The sequence below is a fragment of the Bos grunniens genome, chromosome X (genome assembly GCF_055505025.1).
Source record: "Bos grunniens cultivar Pamir isolate PY7600 chromosome X, Bosgru_T2T1.0, whole genome shotgun sequence".
Classification (NCBI taxonomy): domain Eukaryota; kingdom Metazoa; phylum Chordata; class Mammalia; order Artiodactyla; family Bovidae; genus Bos; species Bos grunniens.
Genome location: NC_141194.1, coordinates 5019706 through 5039998, shown reverse-complemented (window position 1 = coordinate 5039998; position 20293 = coordinate 5019706). Strand labels below are relative to the sequence as shown.

Sequence of the window (20293 nt, the reverse complement as noted above, 5' to 3'; positions counted from 1 at the left end):
CTCGAATTCATATGCGGAAATCTTTTCCCCGGTGGTATGGTTTTAGCAGGGATGGCATTAGGAGGGATGGTATTAGGAAGTGACGAAGTCATTAGGGTGGAGCCCTCAGAATGAGATAAGTGCTCTTCTAAAGAGGCCCCAGAGAGCCCCCTCGCCTCTCCCACCCTATGAGGAGAGAAGACGTCTTCAGAGAGAAGACGGCCATCTTTGAACCAGGAAGCAGGCTCTCATCAGACACCAAGCCTGCCAGGGACTTGAACTTGGTCTTCCAGCCTCCAGGAAAGTGAGACATGTATTTCTACTCTTTATAAGCCACCCTGATGTGTGTGCTAAGTCACTCAGTCGTATCCAACTCTTTGCAACCCTATGGACTGTAGCCCACCAGGCTCCTCTGCCTATGGGATTCTCCAGGCAAGAATCCTGGGCTGGGTTGCCATTTCCTTCTTCAGGGGTCTTCTCGACCCAGGGATGGAACCCAGTCTCCTGCTGTCTGCTGCACTGGCAGACAAGTTCTTTACCACAGCGCCACCTGGGCAGTCCATAAGCCACCCAGGCTGTGGTATCCCATTCCAGCAGCCCCAGGACCAAGGCAAGGGCAGAAACTGTCATGACACCATTGAAGACGCATTATCTGACCAGCACTGCTATCGTCCCTTGGGATCCAGCGATTATTCAGAACAAAAATAACATCCTTGTGACTCACGTTTTACAGAGCGAGAGTGCAAAGTGTGTCTTGGCACGGAAGAATACCCTGAGAATTTCTAACCAATCTCATCCTCATTCCTTCTCCACTCTTTTTTTTCCCCCCTACTTAATAACTGAACCGTGTCAGAGGACTACGTACCAACTTGAGCAGTGAACGATATTCTGTGCTGTTACTCACACCTGCAGCAAAAACATTCCCAACGACAACCCTCAAATGGGCTGGCGTCGGCGAGCTGAAGGTCAACATATCTCTTATGGGACCAAGCTGAACTTTAGCAAACGATTATTTTGTCCATTTCCAGGCCCCTGGGGGATCCCTCCATTCTTCCATTCGATTGATCAGCTGCGCTATCTCAATTCGGGGGCGGCAGGGCACGGCTGTTTCACCTAGAAGAAAAGGACCACTAACAGAATAACCAGACTACTTTCCAAGTCCGCTCAGTATTAGCCTGAAGAAAAGATAAATGAAAGTGGAAACCAGCTGGTGGAGAAAGTCAGAGATCCTTTATGCTTCTGTCAAGCAGAGGGTGTCACAGGGAGGTCTGGGTGGATGAATGGTCTACTTAATAGCATCTGAACAGCACGAAGAGATGAGAATACAGAGGCACGTCTTCCTTCTCAGGGTGATGCCTCCAAGCAGCACCAAGTTGCCCGACATAAGACAGGATGCTGGCAAGGAAGTCCGAAAGGGAGGAGATATATGGCTGACCTTAAAGAAGACTAATCGCTGAAGAATACTGACTTTGACTCTTACTTTCCACCCCCCCACACACTTCCTTTGGTGCATTAAATAATAGCATGTGGCTGTCCATGGTATGGAACCTGCTGCTGCTGCTAAGTCGCTTCAGTCGTGTCCGACTCTGTGCAACCCCATGGATGGCAGCCCACCAGGCTCGCCCATCCCTGGGATTCTCCAGGCAACAACATTGGAGTGGGTTGCCATTTCCTTCTCCAATGCATGAAAGTGAAAAGTGAAAGGAAGTCACTCAGTCGTGTCCGACTCTTAGTGATCCCATGGACTACAGTCTACCAGGCTCCTGCATCCATGGGATTTTCCAGGCAAGAGTACTGGAGTGGGGTGCCATTGCCTTCTCCAGGTATGGAAACTTTTCTTGGTCTAATCAAGGAGTGGACAAAGATAGGTAATTTAACATAATGCATTCTTTAATAGATTTTTCAAATTTTATTTATTTTTAATTTGGAGGATAATTGCTTTACAATACTGTGCCGGTCTCTGCCATCCATCAACACAAATCAGCCATATGTATACATATGTCCCGTCCCCCTTAAAAATCCCTTCCACCTCCCACCCCAACCCACCCCTCTAGGTTGTCCCAGAGCACCAGGTTGAGATCCCTACCTGATACAGGGAATTTCCACTTGCTATCTAATTGATTATATACATTACCATATGTAAAATTAGATATAATATATTTTTAAAAACGACTGTGGAGTTGATTTCCAGCTTTGTCACTTACTGACTTTGAAATTACTTGAGCTCTCAGAGTCTCTGTGGCCTCGGCTCTAGAAATGGGGTGAGTAACAGGATTTTGTGAAAATTCACAGGTTGTACCTATAAAAGCATCTGGAATATATGTGCATGTGAGTATGGCAGACAGAGAAGTAGATGTCTATGTATGCATACAAATATGTGTAATGTTGTCTAGTTGTTCAATCATATCCAACTTTGCTACAATCCCCTGGACTGAAGCCCACTATGCTCCTCTGTCCATGGGATTCTCCAGGCAAGAATACTGGAGTGGGCTGCCATTCCCTTCTCCAGGGTATCTTCCTGACCCCAGGAATTAAACCGGCATCTCTTGCATCGCAGGCAGATGCTTTACCACTGAGCCACCCAGGAAGCCAAATATGAGTATATAGACACATAAACATATACACATACACACACTCATACAAATACGAGTATTATCATTATATTGACATGTATATGTGTATATATGGATTCAAATATTAATTCATGTCCATTTCTTTTCTCCAGATTTTCAGCAAGCCAGAGTCTTTTGCTCTAGGAGTCGTAGCTGCTGTTTGTTTACATCTTGTGAGTTTCTGTTTGCAGACACTGTCCCTCTTTCCTCCCTGGACACTGACCGGCATGAGATGCCCTCGTCACGTCAACTGTCCACCTCCTCCATCATCACGGGCTGCCCTGTCCTTCTCATCCTTGGTCCTGGGGTGGATGCAACATTCAGACCTTGAGAAGGAGCACTGTGGCCTCATCCACAGGCAGGATGTGTGCCTTCTGAGCAACACGGGGCACACTGCACCCACGGGGACACCTGCCTGCACGGCTGTCTGTTAACATGCTCGCTTTTATTATTGACTCTCCAGGCTGTGACTCACCCACACCTAAGGCTGCCATCTCTATGTCCTGTGGTTTTCATTTTTTGCCCCCTTTTCCTCTGAGAACTCCTGACTATTTGATTCTGATTCTGTTGGAAAGTCTCAGACTCTGCATTTCCAACAAGCTCCCGGGGGACGACAGTGCTCCTGGCTTGTGGACCAAAGACTCGAAAACTGCGGACCAAAGGCCACAGCTGGAATCGCCCGGGAAGCTTTAACTCATGAATTTAAAAGTCTGAGCGGTACATCCGAAAGGAAATCAACCCTGAATGTTCACTGGAAGGACTGATGCTGAAGCTCCAATATTCTGGCCACCTGATGCAAAGGGTGGACTTATAGGAAAAGACCCTCATGCTGGGAAAGACTGAAGGTGGGAGGAGAAGGGGACAGTGGAGGTTGAAATGGTTGGATGGCATCACCCACTCAGTGGACGTGAGTTTGAGCAAGATCCAGGAGTTGGTGATGGACAAGGGAGGTCTGGCATGTTGCAGTCTATGGGGTTGCAGAGTCTGACATGACTGAGCAACTGAACAACAATTTAGAAATCACTGAAGTAAGAATTAAAGTGAATCCCCAGAAGAGAAGTTTGCTTCTTCAGTGGATCACTGGTAGTGAATGTCTGGAGACATTTTTGGTTGCCACAAACCAAAGGCAGGGAGGGTAGGTAACTGATGCGGGAAATGGAGAGGCATGAACATGTTGTCCAGCCCCAAACAGCCATGGTGCCCAGCCTCAGACACCTTGATGTCGCTCTTACACCAAATCATGCCTCGGACATCTGCTATTTACCATGACAGTATAAACTTAACTCTGTACTACTTCACAGATGAATACCTGGTTATTGCATGTTGAAAAAAAAAACCTGCTCATCCTACAGAAGGTTTTGATAATTGATACTGTTTACCTGAGATGTGGAATAGCAAATAGCCATTCTTCCCAGGTAGCTCAGACAATAAAAAAAAAAAAAAGAAAAATTCTGCCTGCAATGTGGGAGACCTGAGTTTGATCCCTGGATTGGGAAGATCCTGTGGAGAAGGAAACGGCAATCCACTCCAGTATTCTTGCCTGGAGAATCCCACGGACAGAGGAGCCTGGCGGGCTACAGTCCACGGGGTTGCAAAGAGTCGGACATGACTGAGTGACAAAACAATCAGATACAAGGGGACAAGACAGACAGCAGGAGTCCCCCCAGATCTGGCAATTTGGAGGCTGTATCTCCTTGAGATTGCCCTTGATTGTAAACCATGAATTCTGCACGGCAGATTTTTGAGACAGAATCATTGCACTGTAATGTTTTAACCATCAGACTCCTTCAGAAAGGGCTTTCTGTGTGGTAGCATGTCATTCTTGGCATGCACAATGCAGCTAAATGCTTTATAAATGTTGGTTTCATTCAGTTCAGTTCAGTCGCTCAGTCGTGTCCGACTCTTTGTGACCCCATGGACTGCAGTACACCAGGCCTCACTGTCCTTCACCAACTCCCAGAGCTTGCTCAAACTCAAGTGCATCGAGTCGGTGATGCCATCCAACCATCTCACCCTCTGTCGTCCCCTTCTCCTCCCGCCTTCAATCTTTCCCAGCATCAGGGTCTTTTCCAATGAGTCAGCTCTTCGCATCAGGTCGACCAAGTATTGGGAGTTTCAGCTTCAGCATCAGTCCTTCCAATGAATATTCAGGATTGATCTTCTTTAGGATGGACTGGTTGGATCTCCTTGCAGTCCAAGGGACTCTCAAGACTTCTCCAACACCACAGTTTAAAAGCATCCATTCTTCGGCGCTCAGCTTTCTTTATAGTCCAACTCTCACACCCATACATGACTACTGGAAAAACCATAGCATTGACTAGACGGACCTTTGTTGGCAAAGTAGTGTCTCTGCTTTTTAATTATGTTGCTTTCATGACCTACGTGAAAATGTGCAGGAAGAAACTGAGGAATGGCTGGTATCACTGAACCATCGGAGAAGTTCAGCCCTGGGCAAAAACAGCTGCAGCAGACGCCATGTAGAAAGATACTAGGGCAGGACTCTTTATGAATTCGATTCCATGTACCAGCATATCTTTTATTTTCTGTATTTCCTTCCTAGCTCTGCAAAAATTCTCTACAAAAGGGAAGAAAATAAACTGTGTTGGCTTTTTTACTGAGGCACGGAAACCAGACATATGTATTAAACAATTGAAGGGTAAAGTGTATTTCTCACCCAGAACTACGGAAGTGAAAATCAAACACTGCAAAAGAGTGAATTATCAGCAAGCTACGTTATGACCATTTTTCTAGAATTTTATGAGTGTCTTCCATGGCGATTCAAACTGTTTACTCCTAGCTTGACATGAGTGAAAATCTGTGAATGAATCAATGACCACTAACTTTTGATGTGTTTGTATGAAAGTGAAGTCGCTCAGTCGTGTCCAACTCTTTGCAACCCCGTGGACTGTAGCCTATCAGGCTCCTCCATCCATGGGATTTTCCAGGCAAGAGTGCTGGAGTGGATTGTCATTTCCTTCTCCAGGGGATCTTCCCGACCCAGGAATCAAACCCGGGTCTCCCGCATTACAGGCAGACGCTTTACTGTCTGAGCCACCAGGGAAGCCCCTATATGTATGTGTATATATGAGTGTGTACAGCCACAGGACACTCTTATGAATGCAGAATCCAGGGTAGAATTTTTGATACAAATATCCTTTTAAGAATATGTCAAGAGTACAATGAACAGTATGTCTGTTTTCTGAGTATCATTTCCAGTCATTTAGTTCATTTAGTTTATAACATTATCAAGTTATAATCTGCCATATTATGAAATATTAAAAAGTGTTAGGACATGACAGAGTCTCAGTCTCTCACTGGATGTATTTACATACTTGTAGAGACAATCTATATATACAACAGTTCCAATTTTTGACAAACCTACACACAGTATTAAAAAGCAGAGACATCACTTTGCCAACAAAGGCCTGCAGAGTCAAAGCTATGGTTTTCCCAGTAGTTATGTACGATGTGAGGTTTGGACTATAACAAAAGCTAAGCACCAAAGAATTGATGCCTTTGAACTATGGTGTTGGAGAAGACTCTTGAGAGTCCCTTGGGCAGCAAGCAGATCAAAGCAGTCCATCCTAAAGGAAATCGACCCTGAATATTCACTGGAAGGACTGATGCTGAAGCTGAAGCTCCGATACTTTGGCCACCTGATGCAAAGAGCTGAGTCAGTGGAAAAGACCCTGATCCTGGGAAAGATTGAGGACAAGAGGAGAAGAGAGCAACAGAGGATGAGATGGTTGGACGGCATCACTGATTCAATGGACATGAGTTTGAGCAAACTCCAGGAGATAGTGAAGGACAGGGAAGCCTGGCGTGCTGCAGTCCATGGGGATGCAAAGAGTCAGACAGGACTTAGCAATTGAACAACAATTTTTGAAGTCTCTTCTGCTTACAAAGTAAATTATATGCTGTATGCCACTTTTCTGTTCTATTAAAAAAAAAAACAAGAAGGGAAGTTCTCAGATACACTGGACACCGAATCAGAGGATTCTGGTCTTGCTGTTGGAGCGGGGAAATGATATGCACAGAGGAGAAAAGGGAGATGTGAGATCAAGGGTGAGGACTCCAGAGGCCAAGTCTCCTCAACCTTCCGTATTAGAGACGGTGGGCAAGAGCCTCAGCAGCCACTTGCAAAGCCCCGGAGGAAGACGGAGGGGCAGGAAGAGAAGTTTGTTCACAGGATTCCAACCAGGGAGCCAGCCAAGAGCCCGAGTGTAGACATAAGCTCTGCCTGGGCATGAAATAGTTCTTGTTCTGCATGGCCATGAAACAGCAGCCAACTGTTATTTCATATGGCGCTGCAAGGCTGAACCCTGCTGAATCCTACATACAGCTGATCCCAACACAAATGTGGCAATGAATGTATACAGCGGAAGTCGCCAGAAGCCATTTGTTTGATGCAAAGAGAAGCATCACACTGGATATATCAGCCTTACACGACCAGCATGTGTGGACATGCTAACAGAAGACGCTCTTAGGGGATCCTAGTGACGTAAGGTCACTGCAGCCAATGGGATTCCTATACTCACATCACACAGATGGCTTATGGTGACTTCCGATGTATACATTCAGTGTCACATTTGTGTTGGGATCTTCAGTATGCAGGGTTAAGTAGGGTTCAGCTAGCACTTCCGTGGTAGCTCAGTTGGTAAAGAATCTGCCTGCAATACAGGAGACCCTGGTTCAATTCCTAGGTCGGGAAGATCTGCTGGAGAAGGGATAGGCTACCCACTCCAGTCTCTTCTTGGGCTTCCCTGGTGGCTCAGCTGGTAAAGAATCTGCCTGCAACGCAAGACCTGGGTTCGATTCCTGGGTTGGGAAGATCCCCTGGAGAAGGGAAAGGCTACCCACTCCAGTATTCTGGCCTGGAGAATTCCATGGGGTCGCAGAGAGTTGGACACAACTGAGTGACTTTCACTTTCCCTTTCAGGGCATTCCCTGTTGGCTAAGACTCCACCCTTGCAATGCAGAGAACCGGGGTTTGATGCCCGATCAGGGAACTAGATCGCACATGCCACACCTAAGACCCGGCACAGACGAATAAGGAAAAAAAGAAATGTGAAGAAAAGAAGACGCTTCTGTTCTGTGCTCTCGCAGAATGGGCATCTCATAACATCACAAGTTCCAAAGAATACGTGTGCACAGTGGGTGCTTGCCACCAACCCGCCCACATGTGTCGTCTCATCCGGCCCTTCCTTCCCATCAACAAGGGAAGAGAATCCCAAGGGCCTCCTGGGATCCAGGAGCGTTTCAGGCACTGGTTTTTAGGTATCTGTGCACCTCAACTTCTCTCTCATTAGTGAGTTGAGTATAATAAGTCACAATAAGTCTTTCCCCCAAAGATTGATTCTCGTGTCTGCACTGAATGCAATAAAAACAACTTGGGTTGCTGTGATTTTTTTTTTTTAAAGCAAGTATCTGGCCCAGTGATATGGTTTATTTATTTCAATAAATATTTTTAAAGTGATGGGGAAATTCAGCTTCACCCTGAGTCATTTAAACCATCTTCAAGTTAAGATTTCATGTAATAACTCCCTCTGATCATCATTTAGTTGTTCAGTTGCTCAGCTGTATCTGACTGTTTTGTGACCCCATGGACTGCAGCATGCCAGGCTTCCCTGTTCTTCATTATCTTCTGGAGTTTGCTTAAATTCATGTCCATCAAGTCAGTGGTGCCATCCAACCATCTCATCCTCTGTCATCCCCTTCTCCTCCTGTTCGCAATCTTTCTCAGCATCAGAGTCTCTTCCAATGAGTCAGCTCTTGGCATCAGGTGGCCAGAGTATTGAAGCTTCAGCATCAGTCCTTCCAATGAATCTTCAGGAATATTCAGGATGTGCCCATCACTGCATGTATTAACAGTCCTGGCTGCCTGGCAGTGGGTACCACTGCGGGAGGAGGGGTGAGCTGTGGGTAGGACCAGAAAGGAAACAGATATTTGTTGAAAACAAGAAATCACGAGCTTGAAGTTAAATCGAGGGAACAGAAGTACACACTCCCTCTCTGTGACAGAAATGAACAGCCCATGCCACCATCATGCAATAACATGCCAGAGCAAAATTTTCTTACCACTAAATTCCCCTTCACGAGCAACCTGTTACATTTTTCAGGAAAGAAATAGACAAAATAGCATAAAGATACATTTCCCTTCATTTCCCACACGTGTATAATAAAAACTTCAAAAATAGTTTGAAATACCATTGTTATAAAAGGTGATAACAGTAACGACAGGGGGAAAAAATCTACATTCTCAAAATTATCCTAAACTTTTATTAGCACTTGGGGAAGTAAAAGTGGAAAACGAAGGATGTTGGTTTCTCCACTGCACAGTTATCTATTTAATCTGAGTAAATTCATCCTGAGCTTTCCTGGTGGTTCAGATGATAAAGCGTCTGCCTGCAATGCGGGAGACCCAGGGTCAATCCCCGGGTCGGGAAGATCCCGTGGAGGAGGAAATGGCACCCCACTCCAGTATTCTTGCCTGGAAAATTCCACGGACGGAGGAGCCTGGTAGGCTACAGTCCATGGGGTTGCAAAGAGTCAGACACGACTGAGCGACTTCCCTTTCTTTCTAAACTCGTTTTACCCCACTGGGGCTAAATATGATAGAGCGTAGACTGACATGTATATGGTTTACACCACAGAACAAATTAGTCGGACACGACTGAGCGACTGAACTGAACTGAGTACAAATTTTAGCTAAATGGCAAGATACATGAGTTAGAGGATTTTTTTCATTTTTTGCTTATCTCTATAAATCTCTTTATTTTTCTTAAAAAAATTTGTTTTGAATGTAGACCATTTTTAAAGTCTTTATTGAATGTGTTACAACTTTGCTTCTGTTGTCTACATTTTCTTTTGGCCTTGAGGCATGTGAGGTCATAGCTCCCTAACCAGGGATAGAACCCACACCATCTGCAATGGAAGGCAAAGTCTGAACCACTGGATTGCCCGGGAAGTCTTTCTATACAGCTTTCAGATAAGCAATGCTGCTTTATAAGAATCCTTTGTTCTGAAAATTCAGCCTAGGCTGTTATGATCATGTAGAAGACAAGAAGGGAATATTTCAGGGATCTACCCTAAGAATCGCTGAGACTTTTCACAGCACTTTGTCTGCAAGAATTAAGATAATGGTTACTGGAAATCCCGTCAAACACAAAGCTGCTATGGAATGAAAACTTTTGTTCCATAACTGAAGATAAACTGTCCAGGTTTAAAAAAGATGAAACCAAAGAGTCACTGAAAACTCTATTTCTAGGGCATGTAGGTATACACACACACACACACACACACACACATATATATTTAAGTGAACTGCTATAAATACACATAGCTGGCAGTTTAGAAGGGTATACTGTGAACTTTTCATACCATCAAGCTATGGCAGATATAGTATATTAGGCAACTAGGTAGAACTTGAGTGGGAAAATTCAGTTTCACTCCCAAGTCCGAAAACTGAAATTAATCTGTACACATATTTCACTACAATGACACAAAGGCCTGATTTAACTTAACTCTTGCTATCAAATGATCAAATCCATCATTGTTCCTAAACATTATATTTTAAAAATAAGTTCGACAGGCTCTCTTTGAATCGTTTTAAATGGTTGGATTTAAATATCATGCTATTTTAAGACTCTGAGCCTATGGAATCTTAACATAAATTGCTGGAAAAAAGAGAGAATACAAAAAGATAAGAAAATGAAAAATAAGTCCACTGAACTATGCATAACAAGCATTATACTAAAGGAACTTGAAAATTTCGGAGAAGGCAATGGCACCCCACTCCAGTATTCTTGCCTGGAAAATCCCATGGGGAGGAGCCTGGTGGGCTGCAGTCCACGGGTGGCTAAGAGTCGGACATGAGTGAGCAACTTCACTTTCACTTTTCACTTTCATGCATTGGAGAAGGAAATGGCAACCCACTCCAGTGTTCTTGCCTGGAGAATCCCAGGGACGGGGGAGCCTGGTGGGCTGCCGTCTCTGGGGTCGCAGAGTCGGACAGGACTGAAGCGACTTAGCAGCAGCAGCAGCAGAATTGTATACAGGCTTCCCAGGTGGCTCAGTGTAGAGAATCCGTTTGCCAATGCAGGAGACACTGGAGACGTAACACACACAAGTTCAATCCTAGGGTCGGGAAGATTCCCTGGAGGAGGAAATGGCAACCCACTCCAGTATTCTTGCCTGGAGAATCCCATGGACAGAGGAGCCTGGCGGGCTACAGTCCATGGGGTCTCGAGAGTCGGACACAACTTAGCGACTACACTTCTGTTACTATGGAGAGTTGGGAAGTGGCTGGTGGTTCTGAGTACTTACCTGTGAGCAAGCGCCAGTGATAAAGCTGTTCTGTTTGTCAGTCTGTGTGCCTGGTGAGTGTGAGAAACCACGTCGGACAGATTCAAGCTGGTCCTCAGTGGACAAGACTGCTGATCCTTTCCTCCAGGAGTTTGTCCCCAAGAATGCCGATACATCCTGACTCTTGCTGTTGTTCACTTGTGCATTTCCCCCACCTAGATGAATCCATTTTCATGGACAAAGTCTGTAGACGAGCTTGCATGCATGTGTACTAAGCTGCCTCAGTCGTGTCCAACTCTTTGCGACCCCATGGACTGTAGCCCCACCAGGCTCCTCTGTCCGTGGGATTCTCCAGGCAAGAATCCTGGAGTAGGTTGCCATTTCCTCCTCCAGGGGATCTTCCTGACTCAAGAACAGAAGCCAAGTCTCTTATGTCTCCAGGATTGGCAGGCAGGGTCTTTGCCACTGGCAACTCCCGGGAAGCCCAGGTTAGCTTACGCATAGCCATGGAGACTACAGACTAGCTTTCCCGAACCCAAGAGAGGCCACAGGCTAGCTTACTCACACACAGTACAGTCTATAGAGCAGCTTGCGTGCTCAGTCACTGCAGTGCTGCCCAACTCTTTGAGACCCCCGTGGACTGTAGCCCGCCAGGCTCCTCTGTCCATGGGATTCTCCAGGCAAGGATACTGGAGTGGGGTGCGCTCCCTTCTCCAAGGGATCTTCCCGACCCAGAGATCGAGTTTGCATCTCCTGCATTGGCAGGCAGATTTTTTACCTAAGTCACCTGGGAAGCCTTTCCTTCAGGGTAGGGGTTCCTAACCAAGGGGATCTAATGCCTGATGATTTGAGGTAGAGCTGATGCAGTAATAATAGCAATGAAGTACGCAGTAAGTGTAATATGATTGAATCACCCTGAAACCATCCTCACCCTGGTCTGTGGAAAAACTGTCATCTTCTAAACTGGCCCCTGGTACCAAAAAGTTTGGCGACCAATACTTCAGGGTCAGCCCAGCAGAGAAGCCGAGAAGACAGCTACTGAGGCAATTAGGGGGCAGGGAAGTGGCCAAATTTCCTTTTCAGTCACCTACTGCACCTAGCAATTAGCATACCTTTAAGAGTTCTTTCACTTCAATTCAGTTCAGTAGCTCAGTCGTGTCTAACTCCTTGCAACTCCATGGACTGCAGCACGCCAGGCCTCCCTGTCCATCACCAACTCCGGGAGTTTGCTGAAACTCATGCCCATTGAGTTGGTGATGCCATCCAACTATCTCATCCTCTGTTGTCCCCTTCTGCCTTCAATTTTTCCCAGTATCAGGGACTTTTCCAATGAGTTGGTTCCAGTGAAGCACTAAACTATGGTGGGAGAAATTCCATGAGGCCATTCATAAATCTGATGTTTTGCATGTATAATTTGCTACCTGTATAGCACATCAGTCATCTAGCTGCTTGAAGTCTACAAAAGTAAAGTAAAATGTAGTGAATGGACACAGATTAGGAAGTACCATAACCACTGTTTGTTGACAGACACAGAAAGACTCAAGTAAGTGCTTAGTTAACATCTGTTAAAGGCACTTCCCTGGTGATCCAGTGGTTAAGAAGTCGCCTTCCAGTGCAGGAGATACAGATTCAGTCCCTGGTTGTGAAAATAAAAATCCCACATGCCCCAAGGCAAATAAGCCCAGGCATAGCGACTAAGACTCGAAACACCCTAATAAATATTTTAAACACATCTATATCTATAATGTGTATCTATATCTATGAAAGTGTGTTAGTCGCTCAGTCACGTTCGACTCTTTGCAACCTCATGGACACTAGTCTGCCAGGTTCCTGTGTCCATGGAATTATCCAGGCAAGAATACTGGTAACCATTCCCTTTTCCTGGGGATCTTCCTGACCCAAGGATGGAACCCAAGTCTCCTGCACTGAGGTTGGATTCTTTACTGTCTGAGCCACCAGGGAAGCTCATACCTATAGATAGATAGATGGTTGATAGAGAGACAGATGTATGTATGTATATGTATGGCTAAAAAAAAGCTAATCACTAGAAAAAGAAATATGATTTTGAGTTCTCTGGATGTTCCCTCTGAAGGCTGGTGATTCGGGACCTCCCTTCAGCACTTGTATTATCTGTTTATAAATCTGATTTAATACAATGATCAGAGAAGGAATTCCTGTGTCATCTGGCAGACGACCAGTCATGCCTCTCTGCTCTGTTAAGACTTATGAATCTGCCAGGCACTGATTCATCACTCTGTGAAATTCTGCCGCATCTCTGGAAATTAACTCTGCAGAGAATCAAAAGGGAGATTCGTGGCGTTGGCACACGCGTCCGCAGGACCTCTTCAGTTGTTCCCTTGCATCTGCAGGACGCAGGGGTGCGGAAGATGAACAGGCATCCCTCGGCTTACATGCCTTTGCTCTTCAGTGAGCGAAGGCGTTCACTAGCAATTTTCCTGTACACACTTTTTCCTGTACACACTGGCCCTCAGCGTTCCGGGCTGTGCGTTCAGGAAACACACGTGCACATTCAGAGTGGGCTAGTTGAGAGCCTGGGTGCCGATCCATCCCTGGAGACCTAGGCATGAGTGGTGGCATGCAAGTTACATCTCTCAGGGCAAGATGCTGCCTTTTATAGGTCTTTGCAATTCAGGGCATCTGCTTCCATCAAGATCCACTGAGTTGGGGGGGCGGGGTGGAGGGGGTCTTCCCTTGTGGTCCAGTGGACCCATTCGTGGTGCGGGAAGACCTCACAGGCCACGGGGCGGCTGAGGCCATGCTTGACAACTACTGTGTCATGCTTCACAACAAGAGATGACACCACAGTGAGAAGGCCATGCACACAATTGGACAAACCCATGTGCAGCCGGGAAGAGCCAGCACACTCAAAGTTATCTTTACATTAAAAAAAAAATATCAACTCAGTTGGTGGTTCAGGGGTTACGACTCCAAGCTCCCAATGCAGGGGCCTGGGATTTGATCCCTGGTCAGGGAAGTATATCCCACATACCGCAACTAAGAGTTCACAGTCCACAACTAAAGCAAGCATCTTGAACGGTGGTGCTGGAGAAGACTCCTGAAAGGCCCTCGGACTGCAAGGAGATCCAACCAGTCCATCCTAAAGGAAATCAGTTCTTAATATTCGCTGAAAGGACTGATGCTGAAGCTGAAGCCCCAATCCTTTGGCCACCTGATGTGAAGAACTGACTCCTTGGGACAGACCCTGATGCTGGGAAAAACTGAAGGCAAGAGGAGAAGGGGACGACAGAGGATGAGATGGTGGGACGGCATCACCGACTCGATGGACATGAGTTTGAGCAAGCTCCAGGAGACAGTGAAAGACAGGGAAGCCTTGCAAGCCGTAGTCCACGGAGTTGCAGAGTTGGGCACGTCTGAGCGACTGAACAACTGTAAGCTATGAACTCACTTGCAGATGCAAACCTCTTAAACACCACTCTCACAGTTCATCCTGAAACAATGCTGAAATTTGAAACGGGGCCACTTTCTTCAAAACCAGGCCTCTGTATTTGAAGTGATTTCACATTTTTGAAAGGTAATGGAGGGTAGGCTGGCTCCCTGGAGAAATCATCACCTCCGAGCTCTGTATCTGGATATATAAGTGTACCCCAAGGAATCTAGAACTCAATGAACAGGAACTTAGGCAAATGCTGGGAGACAGTGGAGAACAGGGAAGCCTGGCATGCTGCAGTCGAAGGGGTGGGAAAGGGTCAGACATGACTTGGCGATTGAACAGCAACAACAAATATCAAAAAACACAGAAGATCCAGGGAGTCAGTCTTATAACATAAAGGTCAACTGGCCCGTTGAGTTTTCCAACAGTTTTCTTAGTGAGGGTCGGTCTGTTCAGTTCAGTTCAGTTCAGTCACCCAGTCGTGTCCGACTCCCTGTGACCCCATGGACTGCAGCATGCCAGGCCTCCCTGTCCATCACCAACTCCCAGAGTTTACTCCAACTCATGCCCATAGAATCAGTGATGCCATCCAATCATCTCATCCTCTGTGGTCCCTTTCTCCTCCTGCCTTCAATCTTTCCCAGCATCAGGGTCTTTTCAAATGAGTCAGCTCTTCATACCAGATGGACTAAGTATTAAAGTTTCAGCTTCAACATCTGTCCTTTCAATGAACACCCAGGACTGATTTCCTTTAGGATTGACTGGTTGGATCTCCTTGCAGTCCAAGGAACTCTCAAGAGTCTTCTCCAGCACCGAAGTTCAAAAGCATCCATTCTTCGGTGCTCAGCTTTCTTTACAGTCCATCTCTCACATCCATACATGACCACTGGAAAAACCATAGCCTTGACTGGACAGGCCTTTGTTGGCAAAGTAATGTCTCTGCTTTTTAATATGCTGTCTAGGTTGGTCATAACTTTCCTTCAAAGGAGTAAGCGTCTTTTAGTTTCATGGCTGCAGTCACCATCTGCAGTGGTCTGTTCTGTATCCCACTTCCTTTTGGACACATAACTTTGGAGGACTCTGGACAGAACTGTGAGGCACCCAGAACCTGGCTCCCATGCTTAATTAGGATGGCTACTAGGGAATCGATCGATTTCTACCACTAGGATCCACGGGTTATACACAAAGGAAGAATTCTAGAGTCATTTTCAAACACCCTAAGGAAGAAAACAGAGACGCGCTAGACTGCCCAGAAACTCAAAACCGAAGCACATTTCAGAGTCCTGATCTGTTTCGAAAAGAAAGAACAATGTAGGTGTTTTTCTTTTTTTGCTCAAAAGATCGTGTTGGTTCTATTTCATCAGCATTTTTCCAACCCACTAATGCAGGGCTGTTTCATACCGTCTTGCTTATGTCAGACACCTGCATACATTCTCCTCTCGCCTTTTAGCAGAACAAAGATTCAGAAATGCTGAGGTCTATTAGAGCGATGTTAAGGGTGCAGATGCTAACTCTGATACCTTTCTGAAATGCTTTCTTTGGAATCTTAGATCCATTGTTCAGCATTCTCTGTCAGAGACAATGAAATAACACCTACTTTGCAAAAGAAAAAAAAAAAGTGTTGCTTTTCTGTGAAATAATTTCCAATTATTGGTGGTTTTCCTTTAAATGTCAAGAAGAAGAAAGACTGGGAGACCATATACTACAACATGTAAGCGCTGAAAAAAAAAAAACAGACTTCTGTTAAAAAATTTTTTTTCTTCTTTTCATTTGTCTGTATTTTCTGCATTTCCCTTAATGGATAAACTACTTTTTATCATTGTGATCATTTACCATGTATCTAAGGTGGTCACGCCATAGTTCCTAGAATTTTTTAAAATGAAAGTGTTACTCAGTTGTGTCTGACTCCTTGCAACCCCACGGACTATAGCCCCCCAGGCTCCTCTGTCCATGGGATTTCTCCAGGCAAGAAGACCGGAGTGGGTTGCCATGCCCTCCTTCAGGGGATGTTCCCCACCCAGGGATCAAACCGGAACCTCCCACCTTGCGGGCAGATTCTTTGCCATCTGAGCCGCCAGGGAAGCCCCTGTGTGACTCCAAAACTATCAGTGATTTAGGAGCACTGGCAAGCATCCGATCTAATTCGTGTGATTGATAACCTACCTGAGCAAGGCTCTGCACGGTCTCTTTACTCCAGAAATGTCCACATTTGGTTTCCAATGAGACACCCCAATACCGGCCATGCTTCTTCTCATCCCTTGAGCCTCGGACCCTCAAGGTGAATTTTTTTCCTTTTTTTTAAATGGGCCCCCTTTTCAAAGAGAGGCAGCCTCTGCATCACAGACACTGTGATTCATTACTTTTCTGCACAGCTCATCAGAATGCTACACTAATTTTGTTCCCAATAAACTGCTGCTCCCAGATTTTCAGGCTTATATGAGCAGCAAGCCGTCTTAATAATAATAACTATAATTTATTGGGTAGTTAAATATACGCCAGGTGCTCTGCAAAGCATCCTGAATATACCACTGGATTTAATTCTCGAAGCAACCTTCTTATGGAAGTAATATTAATAGCCTCGTTTTTTTTTATGAGAAAGCTGATGCTTAGAGAATTTGAGAATTGTATCTACCTTCCCCAAACCTATAAATGATCGTGCCCCGAATTAAACACGGGACTCCCTTGCTGCAGAGAGAGACAAGCACAGTGCCATGTGATTCGACAGCCAATGTCCACTTTATTGCTTTATCTTTCAGGCAAGAATGTAAACCCAGCTTTCCCTGCAATTTTGATTATGCAGGCAATTTCTTGGTGTTCTTAAGGACATTTGATGATATCTGGAAGACTTTCCCTTTTTTTATTTTCAGAATTTTTTATTTTTCTGATGTGGGCCATTGTTTTAAAAGTCTTTATTGCATTTGTTATAATATTACTTTCGTTTTAAGTTTTCCTTTTTTGACCATGAGGCATGTGAGATCTTAACTCCCCAACCAGGGAATAAACCTGCTTGCTCTGTAGTGGAACCAGTGAACAAGGGAAGTTGCTAAGTCGTGTCTGACTCTTTGTGATCCCATGGACTGTAACCTACCAGGATCCTCCATCCATGGAACTTTCCAGGCAAGAATAGTGGAGTGGGCTGCTGTTTCCTTCTCCAGGGGATCTTCCCCAGCCGGGGATAGGATCTGGGTCTCCAGCAATGCAGGTGGAATCTTTACCAGCTAAGCCACCTGCAGTGGAAGGTGGAGTCTTAAAAAACCAGGGAAGTCCTCCTCCTTTATGACTTGATTTCACCCACAAGGCACCAGGAGGAAGCAGTAACAACACACCTCAGAAGTGATCACGTTTCAACCCACTTTTCATCTCGGTGACACAGCAGTTAACCTCACAATGGTATGATAAAGAGATAAAACTTAGCCCTTTCGGTATTAACATAATTGCTATAATAATAATTACATAATAATAATTATAGCATGTTATGTTAATAAATGAGGGACCGAGGATGTTATACTAACTTATAATGACTTAAATTGACGAATTTAACCTAAAGATGGACTGACCACATGCCCACAGTCACGGCAGAAATTAACACCAACATACTATATTCTAAGTGGGCTGACTTCAAAGTCTTGCTAATCAAACAAGAGCATGCTGGAAAAAAGATCAGTTATCTATTGATAAGGTCACAAGACAAATATCCCTAAGCTCAATGGCTTCAAAGAAAGTATGCTGGAAACTTTCCTGGCGGTTCCACAGGCAAAGATGTTCCCTTCCAATGCAGGGGATGTGGGTTCGATTCCTGGTCAGGGAGGTGAGGTCCAACATGCCTTGTGGCCCGAAAACTGAATCACAAAACGGAAGCAACGTTGTAGCAAATTCAATACAGACTTTGAAAATGGTCCACATCAAATGAATAAACGGATACATAAATGAACGGCAGTGATTTAGCGCAGGAGGCAGAGGGGTGGACATTTAAACTGTGTTCAATCAGGCAGCTCTTTGCTGTCTGCTGATTTCACTTATAGGGTCTGCAATGGTGTGGTGTGAACCAACGAACATCGCCACAGATGTCTTATTTCCAACAAGCTGGCTCAGGCACACGCTCGCTGGCACCAGTGGGAAGAAACAGAACAGTTCAAGTTCTTTCAAAACCTCTACATGCGTGCTAAGCTACTTCAGTCGTATCCGGCTCTTTGTGACCCCATGGACTATAGCCCACCAGGCTCCTCTGTCCTTGGGATTTCTCCAGGCAAGGATACCAGAGTGGGTTGCCATGCCCTCCTCCAGGGGATCTGCCCGACCCAGGAATCGAACCTGCAATCTCCTGTGTCTTCTGCATTGACAGTTGGTTTCTTTACCACCAGTGCCACCTGGGAAGCCCCTTCAAAAGGTCTACTTGTGTTACAAATGTTTACACACCCACTGGCTCAAGTAAGTGAAGCAGGGCGAGCTCAGTACCAAGGGGGTACAGAACTCTGCCCGAGGCAGTGCTCAGAGGAGACGTGGTGAAGGCTGTGGTTGGCACAAGGACCGAGGGATCAGGGCGCTCATGCAATCACTATTCTTCAAGGAACAGCTGGATACGGTGCAAAGTAATTGTTAGAAAGAGCTCAGGGACAGCTATGCACACCCTACAAAAGGCTGTCCGGGGCAAACGCTTCTCACGGTTTAATTGCACAAGAGGGCATGCTACGCGGGGCGGATCTCATATCTAATTCATCCCAGCGGTCACCAGCGGACACTGTGAGGCTCAAAACTGGAACAGTTGAAGAATAATACACTTGAGCTTTTTCATCTGTAACAATGCACGCTAACCCAAGCACAGTGTGTTCTAAGCCAAAACGGTATCTCCTGGCTGTAAGTCACAGGACTGAGACGTCTCAAGTGAATAACTGCACACCCTGTTGAAGGGCTCCCATTTCCTGAGATCAAGACTCCTGATCAAAATTGGGTGTGGGAACAAAACTGGGATGGACTCTCCTTTTTGAGAATCAGGCTACAGAAGACCTTTCTTTCAATCAACAGCAGAACATCAACTCCGTGGCTCTCAGGTTAATTCTGTTAAAGGCAGGAATTCTAGGATAAACTGGGCAATGGTGAATGTAGTATGCAGCTTCCTACGCAAACACAACTGGAATTAAGCGTCTTTAAGTGGCGTGGTATCCGGCATAATCTTTATATTTTCCAAGTCACGCCTTTACCAAATATGTCCCCAGAAAATTACTCCATTCACATTACTCTAACTCCCTTTGATTATTCATTAAGTATCTGCTTTTGGAATCAGACATATACAATTTTTTTCTTACTTTCTTTCACGTAGCTTCTATATAAACTGCTCATGAGACAAATCCCTCTTAAAATCTGACATCAGGAGAAAACTTTACCTGATTAACTTTTTTGCTTCCCTTATCCAATTAAAAAAAGAGAGAGAGAGAGAATTTTGAGCCTTATCTGACTGCAAAAAGCACAGAGCAAGTATAAGCACATAATTGCAGTTTCTACGTTAACTGAGGTTTGAATCAGTGTTGTTATCTTTAATCAGACTTTGCCTACATTAATTTTGTAATGAACTCTTTGGGCGTGTGGGGAGGGGGGTATAGATAGTCTCAGTTACCTAGAGCTACAGAGGCATGCATTTAAAATGTAACGGCTAACTATGGAGAACAGAATGGAAGTTCCTTTAAAAAGGATAAGCAGGGTTATGGGATGACACAGCAATTCTATCCCTGGGCACACATCTGGAGAAAAACACGGTCCGAAAGGATCCATGCACCCCAGCGTTCACTGCACCACTGTTCACAATACCCAAGACACGGAAGCAACCTAAATGTCCGTCAACAGATGAATGCATAAAGACGACGTGGTACATATACAGAATGGAATACGCCTCGGCTGTCAAAAAGAAGGAAATCATGTCATTTGTAGCAACACAGATAGACATAAATGAGAGTGTCATACTAAGTTAAGTAAGTCAGAGAGAGAAGGAGAA

At 45.3% G+C, this 20293-nt stretch overlaps 1 long non-coding RNA gene across 3 annotated transcripts in view; it reads right to left on the bottom strand.

The window, feature by feature from the left end:
- LOC147339718 (uncharacterized) overlaps positions 1-20293 on the bottom strand; it is a 246175-nt gene that overhangs the window by 23226 nt on the left and 202656 nt on the right. The window contains exon 5 of one of the 3 annotated variants that reach the window (XR_015158978.1): positions 7987-8507. The exons of the other annotated variants lie outside the window; for them this stretch is intronic. This is a non-coding gene — a long non-coding RNA (uncharacterized LOC147339718). Of the gene's footprint in view, positions 1-7986; positions 8508-20293 lie in introns of those variants that run through there. 3 annotated transcript variants of the gene reach the window in all.